This window comes from Macrobrachium rosenbergii, chromosome 8 (assembly GCF_040412425.1).
Source record: "Macrobrachium rosenbergii isolate ZJJX-2024 chromosome 8, ASM4041242v1, whole genome shotgun sequence".
Taxonomy (NCBI): Eukaryota; Metazoa; Arthropoda; class Malacostraca; order Decapoda; family Palaemonidae; genus Macrobrachium; species Macrobrachium rosenbergii.
Window position 1 is genome coordinate 49183598 of NC_089748.1, and position 15000 is coordinate 49198597.

General features: G+C 34.6%; 1 protein-coding gene across 3 annotated transcripts in view; it reads left to right on the forward strand.

The window, feature by feature from the left end:
* LOC136840835 (protein fem-1 homolog C) overlaps nucleotides 1-15000 on the forward strand; it is a 217663-nt gene that overhangs the window by 178571 nt on the left and 24092 nt on the right. For 2 of the 3 annotated variants that reach the window (XM_067107768.1, XM_067107770.1), the window contains exon 2: nucleotides 6576-6637. The exons of the other annotated variant lie outside the window; for it this stretch is intronic. The gene's annotated coding sequence lies outside the window, so the exon portion shown is untranslated. The remainder of the gene's footprint in view (nucleotides 1-6575; nucleotides 6638-15000) is intronic. 3 annotated transcript variants of the gene reach the window in all.

Consider the following 15000-nt stretch of genomic DNA (forward strand, 5'->3'; position numbering starts at 1 on the left):
GATGCACGAAACACCTCCGAATGTTTAAAGAAGAGAGAGAGAGAGAGAGAGAGAGAGAGAGAGAGAGAGAGAGAGAGAGAGAGAGAGAGAGGTTTGCTCTTCAACGAACGCTTTTATTTTTTATTTTTTTTTTTCGTTTTATACGGGTGAAAATAACAAATACAGAAACTAACAGACCGCCCCTCGTTAACAGAGCTTAATGTCTCGAGAATTGTTGTTGAATGGTTGGATTCCTTGGTAATGAGAAAAGGAGACTCGATGGTCAGAGAAGCATCTGATTGCCCTACTTTTGGCTGTGCCTTTCGCCTTTTTTTTCTGAGAGAGAGAGGGAGAGAGAGATTGGTGATTTTGGTGTATGTGATATAAGATGGGATGTTTGTATAATATTGAATTGTCTTTTGAGAGAGAGAGAGAGAGAAAATAAAAATTTTGGCAATTTTTTGTGTATAATGTGGAAGGGAATAGGACAAAACTGTGTTAATATATCCCTGTCATACGCTTGTACAAAACTGAATTGCCTTTGAGGTGACATTCCAAGCCTTTCCTCCCCCTTTGTAAAAACCATCCATTTTATTCCTGCTCACATTCTCCCGTTAATCTAATCGGCATAATTTTTTCGGGCATGGTATATGTATATGCGTCCTCGCTCCGTATTTCTGCTGCGGCTGCTTGCTTTGTGTGTCAGGGCCAGGTTGTGTCTCTGTAGATATTTTCAGAGCTGGTTTTATCGCCCTGTGGATTATCACTTAATAGGACGTCGAATTTTACTCCTGTTTTATATACTGTGGGGCTTCTTGTGAAGTAGCGAAACCTTTAATACGGTGGAATCTTATTCTGGGAGTTTTTTTTTTTTTTTTTTTAAGTCTCTTTTAAGAGTGTCTTGGTTCGAGATGTTTATTTTGCAAAGATCAAGCATCCTTTGAGAATGCCAAGGTGAAATGGATGAGTTTAAGAATCACATTTTCTTGAGTTTAAAATTTTAATATGATTGAGTGAACTTTGGTGTTTTCTAAGTCGGTAAACGTCACATGAATGGGTTAGGATACTTGAGTGAATTATCGTGAGATAATAATAATAATAATAATAATAATAATAATAATAATAATAATAATAGTAGTAGTAGTAGTAGTAGTAGTAGTAGTAGTAGTAGTAGTAGTAGTAGTAGTAGAATTCATGCAGACTTAGTTTCATAAAGCTCATTCACACCTGGTGAAGGTAACTGATCATGTTTAGTTTGAACACTTCCATTAGTGTATTAAAATAATAATAATAATAATAATAGTAATAATAATAATAATAATAATAATAATAATAATAATAATAATAATAATATACTTTGTAAAGCTCAAGCTCTTACGCACCTGTTAAAGGCAACAGATCATGTTTAATTTTAACACCTCTGGACAGAGAATTAATTGTTAAAGTTGTAGGCGTCACCATGAAATGTAGCAGCAGTAAAATATTAACGCGTATCGAGTATTAAATTTGTCGGGTTATTTCCGATGTAAACGTCGTTGACAGTTGATAAATTGGTGGGTGAATTCGCGTGTTGGTCATCCATGAATTGAAGGCCATCATTAGGTTATATCGAGTATCTGTAAATCATATGATGTGACGAACAATTGGGAGGAAAGCTTATCGCTGACGACCAGTCTTGTGTGTGCTTTGTATAGATCTCAGCGTATTATTTTTATTGAGGTATACAGTATATCTTCAGGTATTCTGCATATTGTGTGAAGGCATGGAACGTGATGAATATATAAATGTAACATACGAAGGAAAGGAAACAATGGGTACTGAGGCCTTTCGACTTCTTGTCCTTTACAGCTAAGTAAAGGCCAAGAAGTCGGAAGGCCCAGTACTTATTCTTTCCTTTGTGGCATTGCCTTGTTGCATATACATACACACAGTGTATACATATATATATATATATATATATATATATATATATATATATATATACAGGTATATATATATATATATATATATATATATATATATATATATACAGGCGCATACAATGACTCATTCTTGAGGCACCTGGCCTTGAACTGCCATTAATTTAGTACTTTGCCGGAGCGAGACTCGGAGAGATTTATTCCTGGAGATATTTATTTTTCTTGGCCGTCCATTCACAACAAAGGAGAAGGAGCTAATGTTTTTTTTTTTTTATTTATTTATTTAATGAAATCAGGAAGGTTTTAAACTTTCAGAAATGATTTTGAATGGTTTTGCCTTTAGGTACGTAAATAAAATTACGAAGATTATAGAATTTTAATGAAACTCTAGACAGTTATTTCGCAACCAATGATTTTTTGTAGATAATATATTCATGTGTAAGGAGCATTGGGGATGGTGAAACTGCCTGTACACATTAACAGACTTTTTGCAGGCTGCAGGATAAAGGTTATACATGTTGATTATCCTGCCTCTCTCCTTTTTTTTTTTGTTTGTTTAAAAATCTAGTTTTTATCCATTGCCATTTCACCCATTTGGCTTAGTTCCTACTTTGGATAGTTTGTATTTTCTCATCAAAAGGTTTCTAATTATTAATGTTATAATATGCTCATCTACCCTTAATCTCAAAGACCGTTGCGTGCGAGGTAGGCCCCAAAAGGTTATTTCACCTTTCATATTTTTCTTCTTTTCTCTTTAGTTGGATTAATGGGGAAGTTAATTTACGCGTTCCGTAGGAAGTTTCAAATAAAACTGACGAGACCTGGGTATATAATATCTAGGGTGCCATGTATGGAATTATTTATAATTAAAGTACAGGTGTTTATGTCTCCAGCTTGGTGGTGCGTGATTTACGAATACTCCTCTGAGTATATTTATTGTATACATATGTATATATGTAAGAGAGAGTAGAGATATATATATATATATATATATATATATATATATATATATATATATATATATATATATATATATATATATGTGTGTGTGTGTGTGTGTGTGTGTGTGTGTACGTTACTTACAATAAAATCACTTATTTGTTGCATATTTTACAGTTGTCTTCAATCCTTGTGGTGTGCAAAATCGAGGTAAAGTTCGCTGTCGATATGAGGCAGCTAGCACTGGAAAATGCAACCTTTCGCGATACCTTCACGCCCGATTGACAACAGACTGTATCTCCCGGTGATTGCCATTATGTCCGTCTATAATATATTTCTCACGATGGATGTCCTTAATGGCACCATAGAGTGATTTGTACGTCTATTGCGAGTGCATCGTCCTGGGAGGAATCTTCCCAAGCAACATCAACTTAGAAACTTACTTAGATTGTTTGTGAGTGTCTCCTGGTTTGATTCAAATCAGCTAACAAATAGCATGGCGTGGGAGCCTCGCTATGATTTGGCACTGGCCATCCGGCGCGGTGCCAGTAATTGAGGAAGGTGTCATTTGCACTCAGCAGTTGCGGGCGAGGAAGGGGGGTGGGGGGTCGACGTTGGATGTTTTCACTGCTGATGTTGCATTGCTTCAGTCTTCTAAATTGTTCAGATGAATATTTAACTTTTTTTAGTGTTGGGAAAAGGTCTTTGCTTTCATTAATTTCATCAGCAAAAAAATCGGTTTTAAATCTGCTAAGACAACATGAAAGAGAAACGTGTAAGTTAGATAAATCAGTATTAAATGACTCTCAGCTCGGTACACAAGGATTAAAACGGTTCTGAGCCTGATGTATCGAAACTAAATCACTTTTATAAAGTCTGATATTTCAGCACTGAGTGACTTTTGGGCCAGAAATCAAACTTTTATTAAGATCTCTGGGTCGCCGAGCAGATGCATCGCAGAAAGTGGCATTTGTTCCTTCTCTCAGAAAACCGAGGATGCTGCTGCAAGCAGTAATTGTGATGAGTGTGCCAGGCATAGTTGCTACCTTTCTATTTCGGGTGTAAATCATGTGTGTGTGTGTTGTGTACCTCAAAAGAAGAAGTAAAAACAAAAGATATGATTCTGACCGGTTTCATCTCGACACATGTTCAAGAGTCGTCTTGTACCTTCTAGAGTTTTTTTTTATTTCTTCCTTTTGGTTTCATATATATATATATATATATATATATATATATATATATATATAATATACATATATATACATATATATATATTTATATATATATATATTTATATATTTATATATATTTATATATATATATATATATATATATATATATATATATATATATATATATATATATATATACACACACACACACACACCTCCTTTTTTGCTTGAAAAGGTTCTTGATCTGGATTTAGCTGCCTTTGTCAAGTTATGTGATATGTTTATATTTGCGCTGTGTTATTTATATATAGACATATTTTTTGCTTATGAAGGTCAGTTCAAAGGTCTTTAACCCTCGCCGAGTTTTTATACCAAGAAGAATGTTGGGCATTTTGGCATGAGAGTCCTTGGCATGGGAAAGTAGCATTAGGGAGAAAGAGAGAAGAGAGAGAGAGAGAGGAGAAAGTAGAAGACGAAGGAAAGAATATTTGTGAATAAAATAGATTGGTATTATTCTAGAAGGATTGGGAGTCTTGGGCTGTACAATTTATCTCGATTTCTTTAAACTGTGGAAAAATATTTTTTTTAAAAACTGGCCGTGGATACTATTGAACGCTGGCTGTGGAAACCCCGTGCCATGAGCTAATGCCACGTGCCTCGCTCATTAATGAGCTGGCACTGTTTATTCTAGGATATTTTTCTCCTGATTGTGAAATTTTTGCGTGTTAGACTTCTTGGTTGCTTTAAAGAGAAATTTGTTCGTCAATAAGTTTCTAAAGTTTTTTTTTTTTAATCCTAATCGTACTTTAAGTTTCTCATATTTTATTTTTCTTTCCAATAACGGTTACAAGTTTTATTGAGGGTATCTTAAAGTATTTTATATTTTGGGTGTCATATATGACTATGTGTATAGATGATAGGTAGATAGTTTGTCTAGGTAGTATATTGTTGTTGAGTGTTCCCTTAACTTCTCATAAATTTCTCAATATAATTGTAAAGTGAATATTTATATATTCGTCTCATTGCCATCTAAAACTCACCTAGTTTAAAATAGGTAGATTCATTTTCATTTGTAACCATTGACTTCAAAATCTTCTGAAATCAAATAGTTCAGAGTTCACACACACAGACAAGACAGTGGAAGAAAAGGTTTGAAAATTTGCCCTAGTCAGTTTTTCGCTGCCATTTCGCAATCACCCGAACGCCTCGGATTTACTAATTGGTAATTTTTTTCTCCAGTTACATTTTCAACCTGGTATGAGCAATTGAGCTGGAAATGAAATTGATGGGAGGTGGTCACTGACAACAAGTAGAAAATTCTAATCTAGCGGAAGTGATTTTTTTTTGTTTTTGTTTTTGAAAGGCTGTTTGTGAAAAGGATCGTACCATTTTTCTCTTCTATTTGTTTGTTAATGTTTTTTCTTTTACCAGGTTGCAAAAGAGTTATTGCTATATGCCCCCAGTCTTTATCGTGTCGACGTAGTCTTCTGGACAGAATGATAAAGTCCGCGTTAAAATATGGTTCTTTTCATGTTTAGTATAGACCAATTGTTATAATGTCGATTGTTCACCTTATACGACCTATCTTTGTACTGCGCTATAATATACTATACTATACTCTGTAAGAAGGTAGCGTCGGCAGTTCATCTCTTGCGGTGCGCTGTAGGGATTACTGAAGGGTCTTTGTAGCGCCCATTCGGCCCCCTAGCTGCAACCCCTTCCATTCCTATTACTGTTCCCCCGTTCATAATCTTTCTTCTTGCATTCCACCCTCTCCTAACAATTAATTCATCGTGCAACTGCGAGGTTTTCCTCCTGTTAACCTTTAAAAACTTTTTTTACTGTCAGTTTCAGTTTCAGCGCCGAATGACCTCATAGGTCCCAGCTCGTGGCTTTTGGCCTATATTTTATATTCTATCTATTTATCTACCTATCTACAGTATACTATACTATACTATACTATACTATACTATACTATACTATAAATAAAAAGAAGGTCAAGACTGGATCATTGATCGGACGAAGTATCTTTTGATTCAGTGCTATAGAGAAAGGAAGTCAAGTCAAAGGTACAACACGGGCTTCAAAAGATGAGAGCCCCTTTTCTTTGGCCACGCCCAAGTAATTAGCCCTGGCTTGTACAATCGTCACGTCCTTCAACGAAGGTTAAGATAAGGGTGTGTTCACGAGTCTTCTCTGGTGTTTGGTAACTGTAAACTTTGTTTGTGTTCTGGGTCTATTGAAAATACATTTTATGCAATTTACAATCCTGTGCTTTTGAATCCAAATCGTGTAAAAAAAAACAGTTACTATATTTCTGGGAATCTTGTTCGCCTACACTAATTATTATTATTATTATTATTATTATTATTATTATTATTATTATTATTATTATTATTATTATTATTATTATTATTATTATTATTAACAGAAATAAGGTTCATAACACCATTACAATGAATTTGAAAGATTAGGAGAAGGAATTTGTATTCTCATTGTAATAATGTAACACGACATATCTTTTGAAGAGAAGTATTTATTAATTTTTTCTTTCTTGTTCTTACAGGTACGAGTTAACAGTAATTAGCTCAAACTGACCCAAGAAGTTAGAGAAGTATTGGAGATACGGTAAGAGCAAATGTGGAAGGACATGTAAGAACGTTTATGTCTTCTGGTGAAGAATGACGAACAAATAGAATGGGTATCATTTTTTATACATACATATACGCCCCCGGGCATAATTTAATTATTGCTGTTGCATATTTTTTTTATTTTTAATATTTGATTTTAGCTGCTTTTGCATGAAAAGTTGTCTGCTGGTAAAGCGCTTTATCTGTGAGAAAAATATGGAAGAATGAGATTAGACTACTTTTTATATAGGATTATCTAAACAGACCTTAAATCTAATTTGTGAGGTGGATGTATTATATATATATTACCTATCGAACTTTTCAGAAAAGCTTGGTTATGTTTGGGTGTGGTTTTGTAATTGTAGACTTGGGTATACAAAAAAAAAAAAGTAAATGTGGTTCTTGTGAAATATTTGAATTTAGCAGAAATTTATATGTTAAAAAAAAAAGAATGTTCCCTTGAAGAAAAAGTAATTTTTGAGATTACTTTACCTCAATTATTCAAGATTAAGTCTTCCCCTTTGTCGCAAGGCTTTTTAAAAATTTTGTTTTTCATTACCCAAACTTTCTCGTTTTAAGTCTGATAAAATTTCTTCGATAAATTTCACTTGAGGCATAAGCTCTCTCTCGCTCTCTCTCTCTCTCTCTCTCTCTGATCACAGGCGAAGTCTATATATTTTCCTATAATGTCGAATTTTGTGAGGTTTGATGCGAGCGAGACATATACCATGAGCATAAATTGGAATATTTCCAAGAAAGGGGAACAAGCTCGCCTCCGCCGCCTTCAAATTATCTCCGTCATCAGGTGATGCTGACTTATTTTTCTTCTTTTTTTCTTTTTTCTTTTATGACCTCGTTATAAATCTCAATTCCTCTCAGCATCCCACCACCTGCGCCGGAATTCCCCGGAGCATGTGCCAAATTATGTGTCTTGGAAAGACATGATTGGAGGATATTTTTAATAACTCAGGACTTCGTCTTGATGGCAGCGGGGGGCGGGGGCGAGGCTTAACTGACGGCAGTCTCTTTTTAAGAGCGTCTAATTTTTGCGTTTGTGAATGCGGGTGCTGCACGGGTTTTTTAAATACACAGTAAATTTGTAGTTTGCTTAGATATATAAGTTTCAGATGAGTCCTGTAATTCAGAAAACTAGTGTTCGAATGTGCTGATTTGAGTCGTGATCGCTGACAAAACGACCAGGATAATCTGTGCCTCACATTCGAATGAATTCCGCCCGAATCGGGTTAGCCCAGTAGTATGGCGTCCTTGGTAATCAAGTTGCCATGGTAACCTCAATTGCATAGTCGATGCTCCCGTTTCCCCTCCGCCCTTACACCCAATGCCCTTCCGCGGCGCCCTGTGCTCCTGCTAATGTTACGCTCATTTTCTTCGCAAGTTTTCCGTGACATATGGACGCCTTGTTTAGGATGTACTTTAATGATTATGCCTACTTAATGTCACATCGCCTTCATCCACATGCTGTCAGTGAATTGTTATTTATTTATGAAGTAATTTTACCGAAGTGTGTACGTTATTAACCCCTTTTTATGTACTTTGAGATAGTATATTCAGTAATTAGGAGAGGTAATACTTTCCTTTTAAGATGCAAACGCTATTTATTTTCGTGTTTTGTAAATATCCACAAAGCTTTTTTCCATTTTTGGTCAATCAGAATTCCTGGTTTCCATGGATGACTCCTCCAGAGGGCAATAAATACATAGATTGCAGTGGTTCTGCAACGGCTTTTTTTTTTTTCTTTTTTTTTCTGTTACACGGATTGCAGTAGTTCTGCAAAGGTATTTTTTTTTCTCTTTTTTGTCTGTTACACGGATTGCAGTAGTTCTGCAAAGTTTTTTTTTTTTTTTTTTGTCTGTTACACGGATTGCAGTAGTTCTGCAAAGGTCTTTTTTTTCTCTTTTTTTTTGTCTGTTTCACGGATTGCAGTATTTTTTCTTTTTGTCTATTACACGGAATGCAGTAGTTCTGAAAAGGCCTCTCTCTCTCTCTCTCTCTCTCTCTCTCTCTCTCTCTCTCTCTCTCTCTCTGACGCCAAGCTTTGTTAAATTAAGCCTTCCGTTTCCTTCAGCCGCCTTTCTGTCAGAATGCGAGTCGAACGCTTTCTCAGGCGGGAGTCCCCAGGTCTTTTCCTTTTATGCTGTTCTTGTTTCCATTAGAGGCAGGCGAGATTTACTCAGGTTCGAAATGCTCAGTTGGAAAATGTTTTGCTATTGGTATTGTAGTCATAGTTTTTATTGATCGATTTTACAATTAATGTTCTTGTTGTCACCAGCAAAGCAAACTGGTTATGTTTGTATAATATATATATATATATATATATATATATATATATATATATATATATATATATATGTATATATATATATATATATATATATATATATATATTACTATGAAATATTTTGTTAAAAACAGAAATCCTCTAATAGAAGGGGCCTCATAAAAGGCCGAATGTAGGAAGTTATTACATACTGAGACAGTTTGGCTCTGAAATATAGCAATAACTTCTACCTTTGGCGTTTTTAAGGGCTCTTCTATTATATATATATATATATATATATATATATATATATATATATATATATATATATATATATATATATATATATATATATTTTTTTTTTTTTTTTTTTTTTATTGATTGATTGAGGGATGTTTGTCACCATAAATAATTTATCAATGCGGCATGGGAAACTGTACGACATTTTTAAGTGTTGCCCGCTGTATTCGCCGAGAAGAGATAAAAGCAAACTCCTGGGGGTCCCTGGGAGCCATCAGGATTCCATTTGCGAAAGGCAAGTGCGCCCCGTGCGCGTGTCAACACAATTGGGGGAAAATGAACGAGCAAACACTTTGAGTCAACGATTTTGTGGTTTTGTGATGGATTTGGCGCTTGTCAATACAACCCGGGTGTAAAAAAAAAAAAAAAAAAAAAAAAAAAAATAGTAGGTGGTCTCCTCTTGCTTCGTTTTTTATTTATTTATTTACTTTTTTTGGTTATTTTTCGGAAGACTCCAGCCACCTCCCACTTTATAATTTATATTTTTCTTGGGTAAAACACGTCAAAACAAAAAAAAATCTTCCTAATACATAACCTTCACAAATGCTTAATAACAGAGAAAAATAATTAATAAAATTACGTCTTCAAAGGTATGACAGCACTGGGACCCCCTACCCCTCTGTAGCTAATACGGCAAAAAAAGTAACCAGTAAACACCCCTAGGTTGGGTGATAGGTTGGTATTATTAGGTTCTTTAGCAACTTATCATTTCATTAGCCATTTACGTAAAACTCAAAGTGGTTTCTCATGCAAAAATGGGTAACTGGCATCTTTCGAAATGGGTGGCTGGAGTCTTCAGAAAAATTGCTTTTTTTTTTTTTTTTTTTGAGGGAAGAAGGGTTCCTCCAATTGGGAGGGAAGAATCCTTCCATCCTTTCTTGGCTGCTGTCGCTGCTGCTGCCTGGCCTGGAAATGAAGTGTAAACAGAGGTTGGCGTCGAGGAACTCGAGTGACGAGATGGAATCCACCAAAAAGACGTTTTCATTTTTTTGTTTGTACTTTGTAGATGTTTTCTTGTTTTTCATTTTTTTGTCGTTTTCATTCTTTTGTTGTTGTGGACGTTTTCATTTTGTGTTTTTTTTTTGTGGACGTTTTCATTTTTTCCTTTTTTTGTGGACGTTTTCATTTTATTTACTTTTTTGTGGACGTTTTCATTTTTTGTTTGTTTTAGGTTTTTTTGTGGTAATTTTAATATTTTGTTTATTGTGGACGTTTGCCTTTGTTTTTGTGGAAGTTAGGGTTCTTTTTGTGAAGGCAAAATGTTTCCTTTGCCCATTTAATCACTCTAATTCCAGACTTCTTTACTCATTATTTTACTGGTGTTATGACTTTTGCTTACATTGATCGTAAATAATCGGAGAAAAATTTTTTACAGTCGATTGTGAAACTTGTAGTTCATATATTTTAAATTTCAAAGTTTGTTTTTATTTAATGTTCACATACCTTTACATTTTCTGGAATCGAATTAGTTGGTTATCATAATCCATATTTTCCTCTAATTTTTTTCAAGGGCTGTCCCAAGATGTTATATGGAGTATTGCGTAAAAACTCCGTTGCCTAAGCTTTTGGTGTTCGTTGCACACAGTTAATGTGGAGTGTGTATTTGTCACATAAACAAGTAAGACGTAAAACGCCGGGGGGGAGGGGTTCTTCCTCAGTGTGAAATTCTTGTTCTGAAGTTTCTTGCAAAATGTGAAGTTCTTGATCTAAAGTTAATTTTAGTGTAAAGTTTTTGTTCTGAAATTTTCATTTGGATACATTTTGTAAGAATAATACTCGTTCGTTTTATAATTGTATTTTTCCGTCGATGCTTCACACCGTACCTCCCAGTATTGTGTAATTTTCTTCTTCAAATAATGTTCAGCAGTATTACGCAAATCATATGTAATTATTATCTTATTTTCTGTATGTAATTGTACCCGCGTGAGCACATTCAAAATAACTATGAAAATCCGATTTGCCACACTATTCCTTTGAAATACCTAATGTTCTTTTATCAGTACAGACCAGCCTGGTATACCATTCCCTGAGTATCCCCTGAGAGAGAGAGAGAGAGAGAGAGAGAGAGAGAGAGAGAGAGAGAGAGAGAGAGACTGCATGAAACCTGTTGATCGAAACATGAGCATTCAGTTTCGTTTTCAGACTCGCTGGATAATTGTGCGGAGGCATGAAGATAAAATAATCGATGCACATTACATTATACTTACCCAGCATTTTGCCTGGCTAAACATTGCGTGCTAGCTCTGCGTCTGGTCTTTATCGCTGAAGGACAAAACAGACAGACGGTTACGACGATTAAAGACCTTTCTCGTTACTTTGGAAATAAACCATCTCCCGAAGTTCGAATGCAGTGAGGAATGAGGTAGCGTCACGAGCTGATAGCATTCCTTGACCGTTTGGCCTATCGGCTCTCTGCCTTTATTTGGCTTTTGTTTTTTTTCTTCCTCTTTGAAAGAAATGGCGCGAGCGCAAGAGACATATCCTTTTGTAGTGCTTAGAATGCGCGTTTACTCGTGATAATTGAATACCGGTTCCTGGATACCTGAGGTCGTTATTTCTTTTTTTTTTTTTTTGGCTAGGATTGTTTACGCATGCGTGCTCAGAGTTACTCTTTTTGGTTGTACTTGTTCCTAATGTAAAAATAATCGTCACGGCGTCAGGCAATGCCATTTTTATTTCTTGTTTATTTTGCCTAGCGATAATAAAGTTTTACGTGTGTTTAATACGTACATGTAAATATTCAATTCGTACATTATGCATATAGAGATCAAATGTTTATATATACATATTTTCTAAAGACAAGGCCATTTTTATTTCTTTAATTTATTTAGGGCTTGCGCTGATAAAGTTGATTAGTGTCTAATACTTATAGGTATATATTAAAACTGTACAGTGTGTTTTTCTGAGAGATATATATATATATATATATAGATATATATATATATATATATATATATATATATATATATGATATATATATATATATACATATATACATATATACATATACATACATATATATAGATCAAATGTTTATGTATACATATTTTCTCAAGAAGGTTTTGAAGGATTGTTTGTTACTGTTCAACTAACACTTACTTTTCTTACTGTTGGCGAATCATTAATTTTCTTATTTGTTGGCGAATCATTATTTTCCTTATTGTTGGCGAATCATTACTTTTCTTATTGTTGGCGAATCATTACTGTTCTTATTGTTGGCAAATATTTTTCTTATTGTTGGCGAATCATTACTTTTCTTATTGTTGGCGAATCATTACTTTTCTTATCGTTGGCGAATCATTACTTTTCTTATTGTTGGCGAATCTTAACTTTTCTTATTGTTGGCGAATCATAACTTTTCATATTGTTGGCGAATCATAACTTTTCTTATTGTGGGCGAATCATTACTTTTCTTGTTTGTTGGCGAAGGAGACTCACTGCGTGACTTGCTGATAAATACATGACCAGGTACTTTAAGCAAGTCGCCTTTTTAGGTATTCAAGAATTGAGGATGACACTGGAAGCTTTTTGAATGTTGTTTTAGAATTAGCTAAGAGTGGTATCTTGTTTATTTGAGATATTTTTATAATAGGAAAAAATCTCACATGGAGTTATATATATACAAATATATCTATAGATGTGTGTATATATATAATTATATATATTATACAAGTTATATATATATATATATATATATATATATATATATATATATATATATATATATATATATATATATATAGAGAGAGAGAGAGAGAGAGAGAGAGAGAGAGAGAGAGAGAGAGAGAGAGAGTACATACATACATATTGCATACAAATAGTGAGTGCGTATTACTCACTTATACTTAAATAGAGGAAAAACGGTCTTGATAAGAATATAGCCGAGAGCAAAAAGCCGAGTAATCCTAACATGAAGCTATTTAGGAAGTGTGAAAGGATAGCGTTCTTTGCGGGCAGCCGTAAGTTGGGTCCTGAAGAGAGCTGTGTTTGTAGCTGGGTGATGGCCATTGTTTCCCGGTCTTCTTCCATTGAAAATATCGCCCCGTTTATGAATGGGGGTACCTCTTGTCTTCTAGTACCTTGATGCTCGAGTGGAGTAGGTAGATGTTAAAGATAACGTGGGGAGTCGTTTATCTCTCTCTCTCTCTCTCTCTCTCTCTCTCTCTCTCTCTCTCTCTCTCTCTCGAGTGGACAATAGCCTTCTCGTAGACTGCAGCTTTCGTTCATATTTTAATTGTCTTGTGAAAGTGATTTTACTTGAGATGTGATGTACCACTTTTCAGAATAAATTGAGGTTATGATTGCCGTATTTTAGGTCATAATAATAATAATAATAATAATAATAATAATAATAATAATAATAATAATGGATGCAACCCGGAATCCCACACAATAAAAACCGCGCAGTCGAATCGGATGACTGTGATAGACAGTAATAATAATAATAATAATAATAATAATAATAATAATAATAATTTATTGCTAGGACTTCTATTTTGGGTGGAATACTAATGCATGTATCTTAGTTGTTCTTCTTCAGTTTCATGCTTTTAATCGTTACTGAATACTTGTAATTAAATTGTCTTTCGGAAACTGTAGCATTATAGCAATTTAGATGTGCGTTTTAAGCAACGTTGAAGTCAGCGGCTTTGTATGCAGAGACTACCGTTTTAATTAGACATTGAATCGGTCCGTACACGTTTTTTCTCTTCAGACAAGCTTTTCAGGAGTAAGGAAAATTAGTCGCGTTTCTTTCCATTTGTTACTTATAATTCAAGTTGCATTTTAATATTTTACTTACATTTTCACTTATTTATTAATTTATCTGTTTTTCAGATAACTGATCTCTTTTTTTCTATATTTCCCATTACCTACTGTTACTTTTTTCGAATGAGCACCATATTCTTTAGAAGCTTAAATTTCAAGTCAGTGGCCCCTGTGGGCTTGTTCCATATGAACAGGGTTCATCTTATCAATAATAATATAATAATAATAATCGACGGACCGTTTCCTCACACTATCGGCAGCGTCTTCAGGACTAAATTAGAAATTGACATGAACAGAGGTTATCCTTACGTCCCCATCGTTTTTCCAATTTGACTCTGTCGGTCGTTAGCGTCCCCTTCTGGTGAGTGGCCTTAATGGGACTAATGGGTGTCAGTGAGCGTGATGGGACAAACTCTTGTTGAACCCCATGCAGTGTCCTTCCTGGCGTTTATACAAGGGTCCGACGGACATAGGTACGTGACCCACTATTTGGGAACCATTGAAACAAGTGCCTCCCTCTTCCTCATTTAGTTATTAAGTTGATTAAAGGCAGTCTTGACTGGGGTTATCGGAGAAGCGTAGGTAAAGGTTCATAAATGCTTCTTTTCTTATGTTACTTGTAATGTATCTTGGACACTTACGTGGAAGCCACCTGGTGTTTCCTTTTTTTTTTTTTTAAGTTCCACTAAGATTATTTTTCTCGTAAGAGAATCCGTGTTTTCTTTAAGCAAGAAAGCACTCTGTCTTAAGTTGTTACTAGTCTTGTCTTTAAAGTTCTTAATTTCTATAAGGAGCCTATTCGAGTTCATTTTTTATAATTTATGCACCGTATAGAATATGAAGGAGGGTCATAACCATGTTATTTTTAGGAAAAATTATATTTTACGTCTCTCTCTCTCTTCTCTCTCTCTCTCTCTCTCTCTCTCTCTCTCTCTCTCTTCTCTTCGAGAACAATATACTATATACCCTATCTGTAATGTTATCACAAAACACTAAAAAAAATCTCTCTCTCTCTT